The sequence below is a fragment of the Trichechus manatus genome, unplaced genomic scaffold (assembly GCF_000243295.1).
Source record: "Trichechus manatus latirostris isolate Lorelei unplaced genomic scaffold, TriManLat1.0 scaffold00005, whole genome shotgun sequence".
NCBI lineage: Eukaryota > Metazoa > Chordata > Mammalia > Sirenia > Trichechidae > Trichechus > Trichechus manatus.
Window position 1 is genome coordinate 15,826,802 of NW_004443941.1, and position 16,319 is coordinate 15,843,120.

The window sequence follows — 16,319 nt, forward strand, 5'->3', positions numbered from 1 at the left end:
AGTTGGAGAAATATGCATATTCCAGGGAAATCTGCTCCAGAGAAGAAAATCCTTGAGGAGACTTGGACCTGCAGCAACCAACCAAAGTACAGATTTCTCCCATGTTGGCCAACCCCCAAAGACGGCTCCATTCTCCCCAGCGTGAGGGAGGAGCTTCAGTACCCCAGGAGTATATCAAGAGCATATGCTTCAGTTTAATTAAGTCAGTAGCTATTTACTGAGACCCTCCTATGTCCAAGAATTCATATTAATTAGACGCTGATAGAGAAAAGGAAGTGACTTATTCCCTCCCTACTTTCATGAGTTAACAATGGGGATCAGCTAAGGGGACAAGTCTGACACATTTAACATCAATGAATCAGATAAAGCCACATAAGGGTCAGGTGCTAATTGATTAGGCACTGATGATGTGAGCTGTTGCATTTCAGTGAGGGAGACCACTGGAGTCTGGTACAGGCAGTGTGGGCTCCCAGGAAACAGTGACTCTCAAGAGAAGCTTGGAGAGAAGGTGACGTTTAGATAGGCTACAAAGTGAGAGGGTGGGAGGGAAGGGAAGGCAACAAAGCAGATGCAAAAGAGACCACGGAATCGGATCCCACTGAACAGTGAGGCAAGAGAGGTGCTAAAGCAATAAAGAGCCTAAAAGGCCAAGGTAAAACCCAAAAACCAAACCTGTTTCCATCGAGTCAACTCAGACTCATAGCGACCCTACAGGACAGGGTAGAACTGGCCCACCGGGTTTCCAAGGAGCAGTTAGTGGATTCGAATGGCCAGCCTTTTGGTTAGCAGCCAAGCTCTTAACCACTGCACCACCAGAGCTCCAGAATGCCAAGGTGAGGGGTTAAGAATTCATGCTGAGGGCAATGGGAGCCCTGCTTGCATGAGCATGATTCGTTTGGAAGCTAAGTCTACTAGGGGCCAGCAGGCTGGGTCAGGGAAGGTTCTGGTGGCAGGAAGAAAGATACATTGGTTGCAATAACCTGGACCTGCTGAGCCCTGATATCTCTATGTTGTACCTGACGGTCATGGGGCTCCCGGCCTCAACCAATACAACTTCACTGTGGCCCGTTTTGCAGTTTGGGGGTCTGCATAAGATCTTGTGTAAAATCTAGGGTTCTGGATAAGAATTCCCCTACCAGCCAAGTCTGGACACCCCAGATCTAGCCCTGCAGAAGGACCCAGACTGTGTAGATGGAGGTCCCCTGCCTGGGCCTGCTTCTCCCTCAGCAGCCATTCCAGGGTGGAGGGCCTTGCAAAGAAGGCCCCATTCCCTTGCGCTCAGAAGAAGGGGGCCTTTCTCCCAAGCCTGCTGGCATCTGGACTTGAAATCCAACTACGTCAGGACTCCAGGCCCAAGTGCAAAGTTGGGGCAGGAAGCACTTTAGGACCTGGTGGCCTTGCACCCGTGACCTTGCTTCCGCTTACAGCTGGGACTTCTTGAGAAAAAGAAAGCACATAAAAAGTGCTGCTCTAAGCAAATGCTTGTAAACTATAGAAAGAACAGTACGCCCAACCAAGTCTAGCTCCCTGGGGCCAGGGCTGCCAGATTCCCAACTCTGGCCACTGTGTGTGGTCAAGGCTCAGCTCTGGCTGGGATGGGACAGCTGGGAGATGACACAGGAGGCTGGCTGTCAATCACTAGCTGTTCCATGACATTGCTTGCAATCCTTGCAATGTGTCAGCATTCTCCCCATTACCACCCTGAGTTCCCCATTTCCATTCGTCTGGTTTTCCTGCCCCTTCCTGTCTCCTCATCTTTGCTTTTGGGCAGATGTTGTCCTTTTGGTCTCATATAGCTGATAGTTCTAAGAGCACATTCCTCACGTGTGTTATTGTTTATTTTATAGGCCTATTATTTGGCTAAAATGTGATCTCTGCGAGTAGCTTCAGTTCCAAGTTAGAAGGGTGTCTAAGGGCCATAGTCTCGGGAGTTCCTCTAGTCTCTCTCAGACCCGTAAACCTGGTCTTTTTTTATGAATTTGAATTTGGTCTACTTTTTTTCCCCCCACTCTAACAGGAACATTCTACTGTGTCCTGGTCAGAGCAGTTGGCAGTGGTAGCCGGGCACCATCTAGTTCTTCTAGTCTTAGGCTAGTGGAGGCTGTGGTTTCTGTGGTCCATTTGTCCTTTGGACTAATTGTATCCTCAAGTCTTTGGTTTTCTTCACTCTCCTTTGCTCTGGATGGAAAGAGGCCAACAGTTGTATCTTACATGGTCGCTAGGCTTATTTTAAGGATTAATGAGATAACGTGTGTAAAAGTGGAGGGCCTTTAATATTGTTACACCCACTTCCTTCAGGAGGAAACTGACTTGGGGGAACTGGGTGGCCTGTCTGCCTACTTACAAACGCTGGAATCAGTGGGAAGCTGACTGTGTGGGCCCTACTGGGTCATGCGCCCCTTTATGCTCTAGCCTGCAGTAACAATGGCAATAAAACTCGCAACTCACAGATTACAAAGCACATTCGTGCTCCGAAGGACACTGTGGATTCAGAAGAGCAGACCCTCCTGAGACCAGTGTAGAAATAAGGAAATGAAGGCCTGAAGAAGGTAAGAGATTTGTTTAAGGCAACAAGAGGAGTTGGTGGAACCAGAAGCAGAACTCAGGTCTCCTGCTCCCAAAGCTGGTGTTCTTGCCTCTGTATGCAACACGTCTCTGCCTTCCTGGCTTAATGTTGGTTGATGTCTTTCAATGCCGGCCACCAACCCTAACTTTACCAAGTACCCCAAATGTCCCTCAAAGCACACTCTTTTAAAGTCCTTATGTCATGGAAAGACTTGTTCTGTTCATCTTTTGCAAAGTTTAAAATCTTCTAATTTTGTACGAATGGGGTAGATTCGGAAGATTCCAAAGCCAGCCCGAACCTTGCTGCCATCTGAAAATTGCAAGTCTCGCGTTTCCGGGCACATTAGTGCACCTTTCCCTCTGCTCAGGACTCCTACTCTTTTCAGAGAAGGGCGAAAGAAGGTGGGATGTCTTGTTTCCCCCAACCCCTTGCCTCTTCTCCTGTCCTAGCACTGGCCCCAGATGCACACCATCCCTTTGCCTCCTGCCCCCTCTCCTCTCCCTGGGGGCAGAAGCCGCGCCTCACTGCAGGCAGCACACAGGCCGCTGAACGATCGCCATCAGTCACTTCCTCAGACTCCCCCTCTGCTGTCCGTGTTTAAAACTCTCACTCTCCTCATGAAACCAACTCACAACACCACCAATTGGTGACTGATGTTCCTTTCCTTTGTGACAGGAAAGATTAGGGCAGCTTGAAAGATCCCTGGAGTCCAGAAAGACCAGTTTTTGTTGTTGACTCCAACTCATAACAGAATGAAAACATTGTGGTCCTGTGCCATATTCACAATGGTTGGTATACTTGACTCCATTGTTGCGGCCAACCTGGGGGTTCTTCTTCCAGCACTATGTCAATAATGTTCTACTGTGACTTACAGAATGTTCACTGGTTGCTTTTCAGAAGTAGATCTCCAGGCCTTTCTTCCTAGTCTGTCTTAGTCTGGAAGTTCCACTGAAACTTGTCCATCATGGATGATCCTGCTGGTATTTGAAATACTGGAGAATAGCTTTCAGCATCATGACAATGAGCAACAAACACAGTATAACAGACTGACAGACGGGTGATGGAGAAAGGCTATGACCAGAACTTTATTCTTCTGGAGGTCTTCAGACTTACTAAAAAGAAAAATACTCATACCCCTGGCACCAAACTTGGCTGGTCCTAGGCCCCTCTGTGTGAAGCAGTTCATGAATGGGTTTTGGTGAACGGGAGGCCCCAGGGGAGCCCAGGGCCATGTTTGCTGGGGCAGAGAGGGAGAGAGAAGGAGGAACGGGGAGAGAGAGAGAGAGAGCGAGAGAGAGAGCGAGAGGGAGGGAGAGGGAGAGATAGAGAGGAAGAAGAAGAGATTGGAAGAGGGAGAGAGGGAGACAGTGTGTGTGTGTCTGACAAAGGCTGCTGAAAGGGGAGGGTGGTACCACTGACATTCTGCTGGCTCCCTAGCTGGCTGAGGGTTGTGCAATGCTGTTCCCTTGTTTTCCCTCTCTTCCAGCACTGTCATCCGGGGCCCCTAACTTTCCACTTCCTATTCCTGCCCCAGGATTCTCCCACCTGTTGGCTATTATTATTATTTTTTAAACAAAAATTAATTTTGGTAGACTAAAATTCAGCCGTGTAAACAAACGATCGTAATGGAAACTCTGGTACACTGTAACTTAAGCAGCTCCTACACCAAAGACACCAAATTCAAGGGCAGAAAATGGCTGCGAAGGGTTTAATTTATGCCTTTTGACACCACATTCACTGGTTTCCGCAAGCGGATGGGTAAACCAAAGGTCAACACTTGTTGGCTTTCAGTGCTGCAGGAGGGGAGGCCAGGCCTCCCCGGGAAGCGGGTGGGGAATAATTGTTTCCCGGCCTCCCCTGCTCCAAGGTAGGGCTTGGAGGGCATGGTGGGTGGTCTTTTCTCCTTAGTATATATTGGAAGCAGCCTAAATGTCCCTCAATACATATGGTGGAGTATTATGCATCCTTAAAAAAGAATTAAGAGGCTCTTTGTGTGCTAAAACAGAAAAATCTCCAATATATATTTAGTAAAAATTACTCCTTCTTGTAAGTTCCCATGGTGCCCAAAGCATGGCTGAGCACATAGTAGGTGTTCATCAGACTTGTTGACTCACAGCATTGCAAAGAGGGTCTTCTGTCTAGAAATATTAGTCCCTATACACTCAGTCCTCAAATATAAGGCCAGGGCACTTTTGAGAACGGAAAACATTTTTTTTTTTTTTAATTTTGCTTTAAGTGAAAGTTTACAATTCAAGTTAGTTTCTCATACAAAAATTTTTATATACACATTGTTATGTGACCTTAGTTTCTCTCCCTATACTGTGACAGCACACTCCTCCTTTCCACCCCATATTTCCTGTGTCCATTCAACCAGCTCCTGACCTCTCTGCCTTCTCATCTCGCCTCTGGACAGGAGCTGCCCACTTAGTCTCATGTATCTACTTGAGCTAAGAAGCTCACTCTTCACAAGTATCATTTTATGTCCATAGTCCAGTCTAATCTTTGTCTGAAGAGTTGGCCTCAGGAATGGGTTTAGTTTTGGGCTAACAGAGAATCCAGGGGCCATGCTTTCTGGGGTACTTCAGTCTCAGTAAGACAATTAAGTCTAGTCTTCTTACTAGAATTTGAGTTCTGCACCCGACCTTTGTCCTGCTCCATCCGGGACTCCCTGTTGTGTTCCCCGTCAGGGTGGTCATTGGTGGTAGCCAGGCACCATCTAGTTCTTCTGGTCTCAGGCTGATGAAGTCTCTGGTTTATGTGGCCCTTTCTGTCTCTTGGGCTAATATTTTCCTTGTGTCTTTGGTGTTCTCCATTCTCCTTTGCTCCAGGTGGGTTGGGACCAATTGATGCATCTTAGATGGCCACTCACTAGCTTTTAAGACCCCAGATGCCATTGACCAAAGTGGGATGCAGAGCATTTTCTTAATAAACTTTGTTATGCCAATTGACCTAGATGCCCCCTGAAACCATGGTCCCCAGACCCCCGCCCCTGCTACGCTGTCCCTCAAAGTGTTTGGTTATATTCAGGAAACTTCTTAGCTTTTGGTTTAGTCCAGTTGTGCTGACTTCCCCTGTAGTGTGTGAGAGAACATTTTTAAGAAGTGGGGTAATCCTTTTAACAGAGAGAAAAAAACTAGCAAAATACCTATTCCTATATATAAGCCAATGTGACTAGCGTTTACTTATTCAATCTATCTATTGATAGTGTTATCAAAATTTCTTTTCAATAGGTAATGCATTCATGTGTTCAAAAACACCAAAAGCATGAAAAGGCATACAGTAAAAATTCTCCCTCCTGTACCTGTCTGCCAGACACCCTGTTTCTCTCCCTACAGGCAATTGTTTTTAATTCATTCCTTGTGTATCCTCTGGAATCCCTAGTGCAGTGGTTGAGAGCTCGGCTGCTAACCAAAAGGCTGGCAGTCTGAATCCACCAGCGACTCCTTGGAAACCCTATGGGGCAGGGAGTCTGGAATCCTTAGGTGGTGCAAATGGTTACTGTTTTCAGCTGCTAACTGAAACGCTGGAGGTTTGCGTCTACCCAGAGGCACCTCGGAAGAAAGGCCTGGTGATCTACTTCTGAAAAATCAGTCATTGAAAACCCAATGGAGCACGGTTCTACTGTGACACACATGGGGCTCGCCATGAGTCAGAGTTGGCCCCACAGCAACTAGTGTATCTTCTTGGTCCTACTTTACATATAAATAAGAAAATGTGAAAATATATTTATTTTCCCTCTTTTAACTAAGTGGGAGCACACTATATGTGCATTCTTTTGCATCTTACCTTTTCTGCTTAATACTTATTGGAGATCTTTCTACCTTAGCACACAAAGAGCCTCCTAATTCTTTCTAAGGATGCATAATACTCCACCATATTTGAGGGACATTTAGGCTGCTTCCAATATTTGCTACTGCAAACAGTGCTGCTGTGAATACCCTTGAAAACATGACGTTTGCACATATGTGAAAGTAACTGTACATTTCCTAGAAATGAAATTTCTAACTCAGAGAGTTCAAGAATGTGAATTTTGACGGATGTTGCCAAACTGCCTTACTCAAAGGTCGAACTATTTACATTTTCATCAGCAGCACACACTAGCGCTAGCTTCTCCCAACATGGCAAGTTTTTGGTAGTCTGATAGGTGAAAACAGCATTTCAGTATATTCTTAAGTTTGCAAGTTTGCATATCTTTTCCTATGTTTAAAAACGATCTTTTCTTCTGTCTGTGAACTCTGTGTTGTCCATTTTTCTTTTGTGGGTTTTTTTTTTTTATTATTATTGATTGTTGAGCAGCTTTTTATATATTAGGAAAATAAACTTTGTGCGGATAAGATTTGCAAATATTTTTCCCAGTTTGGTGTTTGACTTCTTACTTTATTTATGGTGGTTTGCCAGATTGAGATTATTTATTTTTAGGTAATTGATGTTTCAGTTTATGTTTTTTGGATTTTATATCATAATTGGAAAGGCTTTACCCATTCCAAAGTTATAAAATCGATCTCCCAAGGTGTATCTTAGTACTTTTTTATGATTTCATCTTATAGACTAAAATCTTTGGAATCTGTCCTGATGTGAGGTATAGGTCAACTTTATTTCCAGATGTCTCGTAAGTTGTCCCAATATCATATATTGAATAGTTCCTCTTTTTTGCACTGATTGGAAATGTCACCTTTATCAAATACTGGTATTATATTGCCATAGGTATTTGGATTTATTTCTGTATTCTTCATTTCATAACATTCATCTATATCACACTCTTTTAATTACTGAAGGGTTAGAATATATTTTGACATCTAGTAGGGTGGGTTCCCTTCTTCTTCCTCTTTTTCAATTTCCTGGCTAGTCTTGCCCGTTAATTTTTCCATATGAATTTTAGACTCATCTGTAAAGTTAAAAAAATTCTGGTTTTTATTGGGAACATATTCACAGTTATAAATTAACTCAGGGAGAACAGGTATCTTTATGATGTTGCATTTTCCTAGCCAATAATCTTGTTTTTCTGTTTGTTCAAGCCTCTCATATAAATCTTGGACATTTCTTGTTACATTTTATGGCAGACCGCTGGTTGTCTCCTGATATCCCAATATTCATTCTCCCCTTCTTCCTTAGTAAGAACATTGATTTTTATTTGTTTTTAAGCCATGCAGCTAAAAAACTAGAACTCACAGCCTCCCTTAGAGCTGAGTGTGGTTATGTGTCTAAGTTGTAGCCAGTGAGACATGCAGAAGTCTCCTTAGAAGAAAGAGCCTTACTCCTTTTTTTCTTTCCTTCCTGTATGCTGTTACCTGGACATGGATAGAATGCCTGGAGTTCTAGCAGCTATCTCGGACCGTACAGACAAGGAGTAAGCCCTAGGAAAGCAGCCCTGGTGGTGCAACAGTTAAGCACTCAGCTGCTAACTGAAAGCTGGGCAGTCTGAACCTACCCATCAGTTCTGCAGGAGAAAGACCTTGTGATCTGCTAAACCCCACGGGGCGATGTTACTCTGTCACATGGAGTAGCTGTGAGTTGGGATCCACTCAACGGCACCTAACAGCAACAACAAGCCCCATGATGGTCACTGGACTGTTCACCTCCAGACAACTTTTATATAAAAAAGAAAGAAACTTGTGTCTTATTTGCATCTACCAAACTGCAACTGAATCTACTTCTAAATAATCCAAGCTTTTATTTTATATTTTTAGTTCCTATTTTAAATGAGGTCTATTCTTCCATTCTATCTTCCGTTTGCATATATGTATGTTAGCTATTGATTTCTGCTTATCATTTTGTACCCTGCCACTATACTGAATTTCTACTGATTTTTGTGAAGGAGTTTTCAAGTTAATTCTCCTGGGTTTTTCTAGTCGTTTGAAATTAAGTGATAATTTTACCTCCTCCTTTGCAATATTTAGCTTGGCTGCTAAGCAAATAGTCAGAAGTTCGAACCCACCAGTCACTCCTTGGACACCTAATGCGGCAGTACTACTCTGTCCTATAAGGTCGCTATGAGTCGGAATGACTCAATGGCAACTTTTTTTTTTTGAAGTTTTTTTGGTAATATTTATATTTCTAATTTATTTCTCTTGTCTAGAACCTCCAGAACCATGCTAAATAACAGTGGTGACCGCAAGCTTCTTTGGTAATTTCTTATTTTAGGGAGGCCACTCCCAGCATCTCCCCATCAAGGCAGAATGCCTTTATAGAAACTCTTGTCACTTGGCACCAGGATTGATGGCTACCTTACTGTATTCTCCACTAGATGAGAACTCATGAGCACTTCCATGGAACCTGACTTCCTGTCCCAGCTGTTGGAGGGCCAAATGGGATGTGAGCTATGGGGAAGAGGACAAGGAGGAGGACATTCAGTGTCTCTCTAGTCCAGGGCTTCTCAAGTGCAGCACTATGACACTTAGGTCTGGATAATTCTTTGTTGTGGGGGCTGTCCTGTGCATTATAAGATGTTTAGCAGCACCCTTTGCCTCTGCCCACCCCTCCCCGAGTTCTGATAACCAAAAATGTTTCCAGACTTTGCCAAATGTCCCTGAGGTCCTCCAGTGGACAACCACTGCTCTAATCTAAGTCTTAAGCAGCCATCAGGCTCCAAGGAGATCTGGCCCAGATCATTAAGCCAATAAGGACTTGGGGCAATGCTCTGGCTGTAAGGAAGAGTGTATTCGTCTGGACTCTCCTCTGTCACTTTATCCCTTGGAGATAGGAATCCTGCCCACACCAACCCCATTAATATCTGGCAGCATCAATGCGTCTTTTTAAATGTGTGAGGAAACTGAGGCTCAGAAAAGGTAAGTAACTTGCCTAATGTCACATGGCTGATAAGCTGTGGTGCCTACGACTACCTTTCAGATAAAATGTAAGACACACAAGTTGGAAATCTCTGATGACTGGACCCAAATTCCGTTGGCGCTGGCCCCTGGGAAAAGAAGACTTTGTGGTGAAAAGGGAATACAGAGACCGAGAGGTCACAGGCACTGACAGAGAAGGACTGATTTAGAGCCAGGATGGTACAACCAAGGCTCCCTGGGGTGGGAGAGCAGAGCTCTTCCAGAAAATCAACAGACATCAAGAAAGAAAATTCCCTAAACATTTTTTTTTTTAATTCTATAAAATGTATTTGAGGGGGAAAATTGTAAGACCTAGTAGTTAATTTTAGGGTGGTGGGGGGAAATAGTTTTCTAAGACCACCTGTGCTAATTTATTGGGGCAGAAAAAGGGGGAAGGATCTCTGGAGAGCAACGGACTAATATTAAGGGGGAACATGCGTATAAAGACGGTATTATTGTCAGGGTCATCTGTTAGAGGTGAGGTGCGATCAGAGGTAGGTCAAGTTATGCTTTCACTTTCAACAAAAGTAAAATAAATCACACTTTTAATGTAACAAGGAAACAACTGTTGATATCTCTAGCAATGTGTTCAGAACAACTGAGATACATATTTTGGCTTCTAAGTATCCCCTCCACTGCCCCGCCCCACCAGGATGGCTACCTATGCATCTAATTCTGTGTATAATTGTTTATGTATAAGACGTTGTCAGTGTCCACATGTTGTGATTTGAGATGCTGGGTGAGTCCCCCAACTTTTATTGACCTATTGTGTATAAGCCACCAAGGCAGACTTTGTGGAATGAAAAGTATAAAGCATAAGCAACTGCAACATGTGTGAGAACGTGACATCAAACCAAACCAAACTCGCTGCCGTGGAGTCGATTCCAACTCACAGCAACCCTATAGAACAGAGTAGGACTGCTCCATAAGGTCTCCTAGGCTGTAATCTTTACAGAAGCAGACTGCCACATCTTTCTTCCGTGGAGTGGCTAGTGGGTTCGAACCACCAACCTTTCAGTTAGCAGCAAAGTGCTTAACCACTATGGCACCAGGGCTCCTTGAGAAACTGACAAGGGATATTTAAATGAGACAGAGAAGAGGAGAGGATGGGGGGAAGGGAAAGGGAGAAGACAGGAGAGGAGAGAAAAGAGAAGAGAGGGACTTTCAGCTTGGGACTGGAGGAATGACTCCGTGAATGGGAATACAAAGCACCCAGGTAAGAGAACAATGAGGGGTGGGGTGGGGCCGCACAGGATTCCTGTGCAGGATTCCAGAGGTTTCACAAACTTCTCGGGACCTGGGATCTCCACCCTGGGAGAGTGCCCATCTGCAGAATGTTGCTTGCAGCGTTCATCTGGAAGGCTGTTCTGTGGTGCTCTACTGCCCCTCACCACAACTGCCTGAGCTGTGGGACCATCAAGCCCACCTTAGAGATGAAGAACCTGGGGATGGGGCTAAGCAAAGGCTAGCGAGGTGCTGGGACCTGAACTTCAGATGTTCCGAGTCCTATGTTTCTTACACTGCCCCTCAGCGGCCTCACCTGGAAATTAATTTTTCCCATATGTAAAACTGTACTTTCCCAATTTGAAGGTAGAGTCTCCAAGAATAAGGACCAGAAGTCTCTCCTTCCATAAACCACACAGCATTTAGCAAAGAGTTGGCATACAAGGCCTTCAACGCATCAGAAAAACATTTGGAAAAAAACCTTTTTTGTGTTGGCTTGATGAAAAACTCACCATGGAGGAAGGACCCAAATGCCCTGTATCCTCACCAGAGACCCATTCTGTATTGCCACAGGGGGTGACTCTCAGCCCCTCTCCCTCTCCTGGCATGCCAATCCCACAGAGCCCAGGCCTGAGTGCCACACAAACCACAGCAAACTCCTCCAGTTATCTGGAGATAAGAGATTAGAAACATGAATTCATGGATGCCAAGTATTTGGATCATCAGAGAGCAGGCCCTGGAGGGAGGTTATGAAGAAACTCTCCTTGTTTTTTGGACAAAAAGCAGAGACTCGTGAATGACCAGTTAATCAGACAGGAATACAGCTTCTGACAGATGTCACCATACAACTTCTTAAATTTAACAATGTATTCAAACTCCCCTCAGCGCTGTGGTAAATGTCAGTCACGGGCTGGTGTCCTCCTTCCCAGCATCCTCTGGGGCAGCCAACTCTCATCCCTCACAGGAACGCCACGCCTCCAGAGTACAACCGAAGCAAATAGGAAGAAGCCTAGCAAAGTGAATCTATGGCCTCTCCATCAAAAAGAAAAGCGTAATTTTCTTCAAAGCCCAAGATAAACGACTTTTTAATTCTCCACGGCAGTGCTGACAACTGAGAGTCAATGGTAATACTTCATTCGGAGTCAATCTGCAGGGAAAATCTTTTTCTAAGCCCTTTTATAGCAAAAGCTCAGTTATTTGGCAACAAAGATGATAACTATCACTTTTTTCAAGTGCTCTTATATGCCCGGCTTAGTGGTAAGTCTTTTACATGCATTATCTCACTCCCTCCCACAAATACCCTATGAGTCTGGTAGGACTATTATTACCTCCATTTTAAAGATGAGAAAAAGGGATCTGAGGAGTTATTTAACTTGCCCGGGACACACAGGTGGTGAATGACAGAGTAGGTTCTGACTGACGCCAAATTCCACGCTCTTAACCACTTTGCTATATTGCTTGAGGGAAATATATATATATATATATAGTATCCAGACTCCTGTCATTTTGTTTGCTGGCGTGGTGGCTGTGGTTTTAGATTCATGGCAACTTGGTTATAAGATACCACTGATAAGCTAGACAATGCTGTTTTGACAAAACAGATGACTCCTTGTCTCGGGTGAGACTTGTCGTCACTACACTGCCGGCTACAGATCTGAGGTGTAAGAGGGCATTCCAGCTTACAGCCCAAATAAATCGCCTGGGGTGGTACCTGGCATTGGGACTTGGAATTGCAGCAGAATAACATACCTGATCCCACGATTGTTCAATTATTTTTTATCGGAAGCAATGAAAGCACATTCTTATCCATATTCATATATCCTGACCCCACTGACGGGAACCAGGCATGGAGCTGTGTCCCCAGCAGGCAGGATGGGCTGCTCTGACCGATGTGGTACTCACACCGGGTCCCTGCTTCCTCTTCAGACCATCAATCAATGTGCACTTTGAAATGGCTATTTGGGGTTCAGCATGGAGACCGGGGCCAAGGACAGAGGGGACCTCAAGTAGGTCACTTCTTTGGGCTTTACTGTCCTCAGTCACTTACGAACAAAAATATACAAGGAAAGACAGCTGGAGGGGTTAATCCCCAAGGGTGTTCCAGTCTAAGATCCTGGGAGGCAAAGGCAGTTGGATCCCATGAAGTTTGAGCTTGCAATCCTGGCTGCCGCTTTGGAGCAAGCCTTTGCCAGCAGGTATTTTCATACAAAATATAAATTATACTATGCTCTCCTCCTGCTTGCCTGCTTCAACGGCACCCCGTGAACCCGCGCCCCTAGCGGGGCGTGGCAGGCCCTTTGTGATCTGCACTAGCCTGACCATCTAGCCTCATCCCTCACCAACCCCCTCAAATGCAAACCTGGGGCCTATGGGCCTTCCCGTGGTTTCCTCATGTGTGAGGCAGTCTCCTACCTCAGTGTCCCAGCACTGGCCCCACTATGCGTGTCTGTCTTCCACATGGGCCGCTCCATGAGGGCAGGACCTTGGAATCCCCACAGTGCCTGCTGCATCCTGGCCTCTCAATTAAAAAACAAAAACAAAAAAAAGGTTGCCGTTGAGTCTATTTGGACTCATGGTGACCCCATGTGTCTCCAAGTAGAACTGCACTCTGTAGGGTTTTCAATGGCTGATTTCTCGGAAGTGGACTGCCATGCCTTTCTTCCGAGGTGCCTCAAGGTTTGGGCGGACTCAAACCTCTAACCTTTGGTTAGCGGGTGAGCGCGTTAACCATTTGCACCACCCAGGGACTCCATACCCGTCATCACATGGATGAAGAAATGAGCGAGTGAAGAACTGAATTTGTGGGTTGTGGTCCCAGGCAGTCAGGTGACCCAAACAAACATTTCCAGATAACATATTAAAAATGAAGGCCAAGCACCATCAGAGGCAGCTGAATCTGACATTCTCTTGTGCCCTCCAGTTCTTTCACACTATTATACTCAGAAAAGAAAGAGCCTCCAAATAATCACGGATCCTCAGCTAAAAACCCCAGTAGCTTCCATGGTGGTCCAAATGGACCCCAAGCTTCTTACTCTGGCCCCAGGGGCCTGCCTTCCTCTCCCCCTGGTTTGGTGCCATTTTCTCTCTCCCTCTGGCCACACGGGTCTCTGACAGTTCCTCAAGCTCCTTCCTGCCTTGGAGCCTTTGCCACACTGCCGTTCCCTGTCAGCGGAAAGCAGAAGACTTCTTGTCATTCATTCTCTGCCTTTTTGCCGCATTCTTAAAGAGAACCCTCTTGGTGGCCCTGTCTAGAGCTGCCCACCCTGCCCTCCGCTGACCCCCACTTCAATGCCAGTCACAGCAGCTTGTTCACTTTCTTCCCAGTAATGACTGCAATTCACAATTATTTTGTTGGTTTGTTTTCTTATGTATTACTGGTTTCCCTCACCATAAGCTCCGTGAGAACTGGGACATATCTTCGTGTTCACAGTTGGTTGCCCAGAGCCCTGAAAATTGCTAGTACTCAAAGCTTGTTGACTCCGGATGGGTTAACGGGCAGGACCTGTATTAGTAAGTCCGTTTTAATGATGGTCTAGTGTATGGCATGATTACAACAACTATTACATCCCTTGTCTACTTAGCTCTAAACAAATCAACTAACCAGTTGCCATCTAGCTGATCCCAACTCATAGTGACCCTCCATAGGGTTTTTAATAACCGATTTTTTTGGAAGTAGATCATCAGGCCTTTTTTCCAAAGCACCTATGGGTGGACTACGAATCACTAACGAATTCAGCGGTCAAGTGCATTAACCGTTTCCACCACCCAGGGACTCCACTATGTAATAATTCCGTAATATTTACTGAGTTTCTACTCAGAGTCTGGTTTTTGCTAGGCCTGAAGACACTGAGGACCGTTCAAGGAGAGGCCTGGAGGGAGAGATGAAAATAAGGCCAGAACACTCAGCTGATAACTGCTATGCAGAAGGACACTCGGGCTGCTGATCTCGCCTTTTTTGGGCCCAGCGATTTGCGGCTCAAAGTGCAGCCAGCACTCAGTCGGCACAGGTAAAGGACCAAGAGTAATCTTTACGGGGGCACGCCTGCAGGCTGGCGGAAGTGGACTATAGAACCCTCCGCAGGGCCCAGAATTCCCGGATAGAAAGCCAGAACACTACTCTTCAAGCTCTTTGTTCAGATGAGAAGCTGCCAAAACTAGTAAGTGTGCATCTTCCATGTCCACCCACACAAGGAGCCACGTGCTAGGAGAGTGGTCAGCCCATTCAGGTCAGTCCAGCCAGATAAAGCGCTGAGGAAACACAAATGTAGCTCCGCACAAGTTGAGGGGGGATGTAGGCAAAGCACGTCTTCCTGCAAAGTGGGGGTCACCCAAGTTACTTGGCTATCAGAGGCCTCGTGCAAGGCCACGCGACTGAAAATGGACTGACCTCTGAAGGGAAAGAAAACAGATTTTATTATTCTTAAAAAAGAAGTCTTACATTTGTATTTGTTTAATTTGGCGACGGAAGGTATTTGCTTTAAGAACGTGTGGTGCTTTTCAGCTGATCAGAAAATGTGTGCGCGCGCAGGCGTGTGCGTATGCATATATGCAGATAAGAAGCAACTGGGTTGCATTTATGCTCAGGGTGTATGATGAGCTTAGGCCTATGCGCCGATGCACCAGCAGGCATGTATAGGTTCACGAGGAAGAGGCAACTTAAGAAGATTCCTCTTCATCCAGGAGGACACTATCTGGTTGGGCTTACAAAACAAAGACAAAGCTAAAGGCAGCCTCTGTGGCTCTGATGACGAATATTCATTGAGCATCTACTGTGTACCAGGGAGGTCCGGGTTTTGAGTCTGAGGTGCCTTGGAGACATCTGAACATGCTGTCTGGGCAGTTAGATATGCAGTCTGGGCTGGAGAACTAATGAGTGGGCCAGAAAAGAGAGTATAGTGTGAGATAAGAGGGCCTAGACTAGCTCAGTGAGGAAGCCCACCGTTTAATGGCCAGGTAAAGAGAGGGGCCCTGGTCAAGGAGACTTGAGATGGAGCTGCCAGAGAGGCAACTGACGAGCCTGTAGGGTTCCAGAAGCCCAAGGAAGAGGGAGAATCTTAACTACAGGGCCTCCCAGTCATGTCAAACACTGCTAAGGAGTTAAGTTCGGTGACTCGGCAGCTCCAGAGATCTTTTTATCTTGGTTAAAAACTGAGGTGCGGGGAGATAAAGTAACTTGCCTTATTTATTTATATTTTCTCTTTATGCTTTGAGACTCTAGGAATAATAGTAGTAGTTGTTGTTATACTTTTTGAGAAAAGGCTTTCCAGACCAATATAGGCACCACGTACAGCAGTCAACTCAGTGAAAAGCGTTAGTAAAGAAAAGAAACGTAAACCTCAAAGCCGCCAATGGGAAAGAGGGAGGGGGCTTCCAGAATTCCACTCAGGGGAAAAAAGAAAAGAAAGCAACAACTTTGCAAGTGACACCGGGAGACTGTTCATTCCTTGCCTTTGCCAGCAGTTTATCCTCACACTAGTGCAGGATGTTTGACCGTGCATGTGGATGTTGTTGTTAGGTGCCAGTGAGTCGATTCCAACTCGTAGCGACCCTATAGGACAGAGTAGAACTGCCTCATAGGATTTTCTAGGCTGTAATCTTTATGGGAGCAGATCTCCAGTTCTTTCTCCTGCGAGCTGCTGGGTGGGTCTGAACCTCCAAGCATTAGGTTCGCAGCCAAGCACTTAACCGTTGCACCACCAAACCGA

General features: G+C 45.6%; 1 protein-coding gene and 1 non-coding gene across 2 annotated transcripts in view; both read right to left on the minus strand.

Annotated features, from left to right (window-relative positions):
* PRKCE (protein kinase C epsilon) overlaps positions 1-16,319 on the minus strand; it is a 616,913-nt gene that overhangs the window by 41,599 nt on the left and 558,995 nt on the right. The window lies entirely within an intron of this gene.
* On the minus strand, positions 4,207-4,338 carry LOC111821513 (small nucleolar RNA SNORA13). The gene has a single exon (XR_002824903.1). It is a non-coding gene; the product is annotated as a small nucleolar RNA SNORA13 (small nucleolar RNA).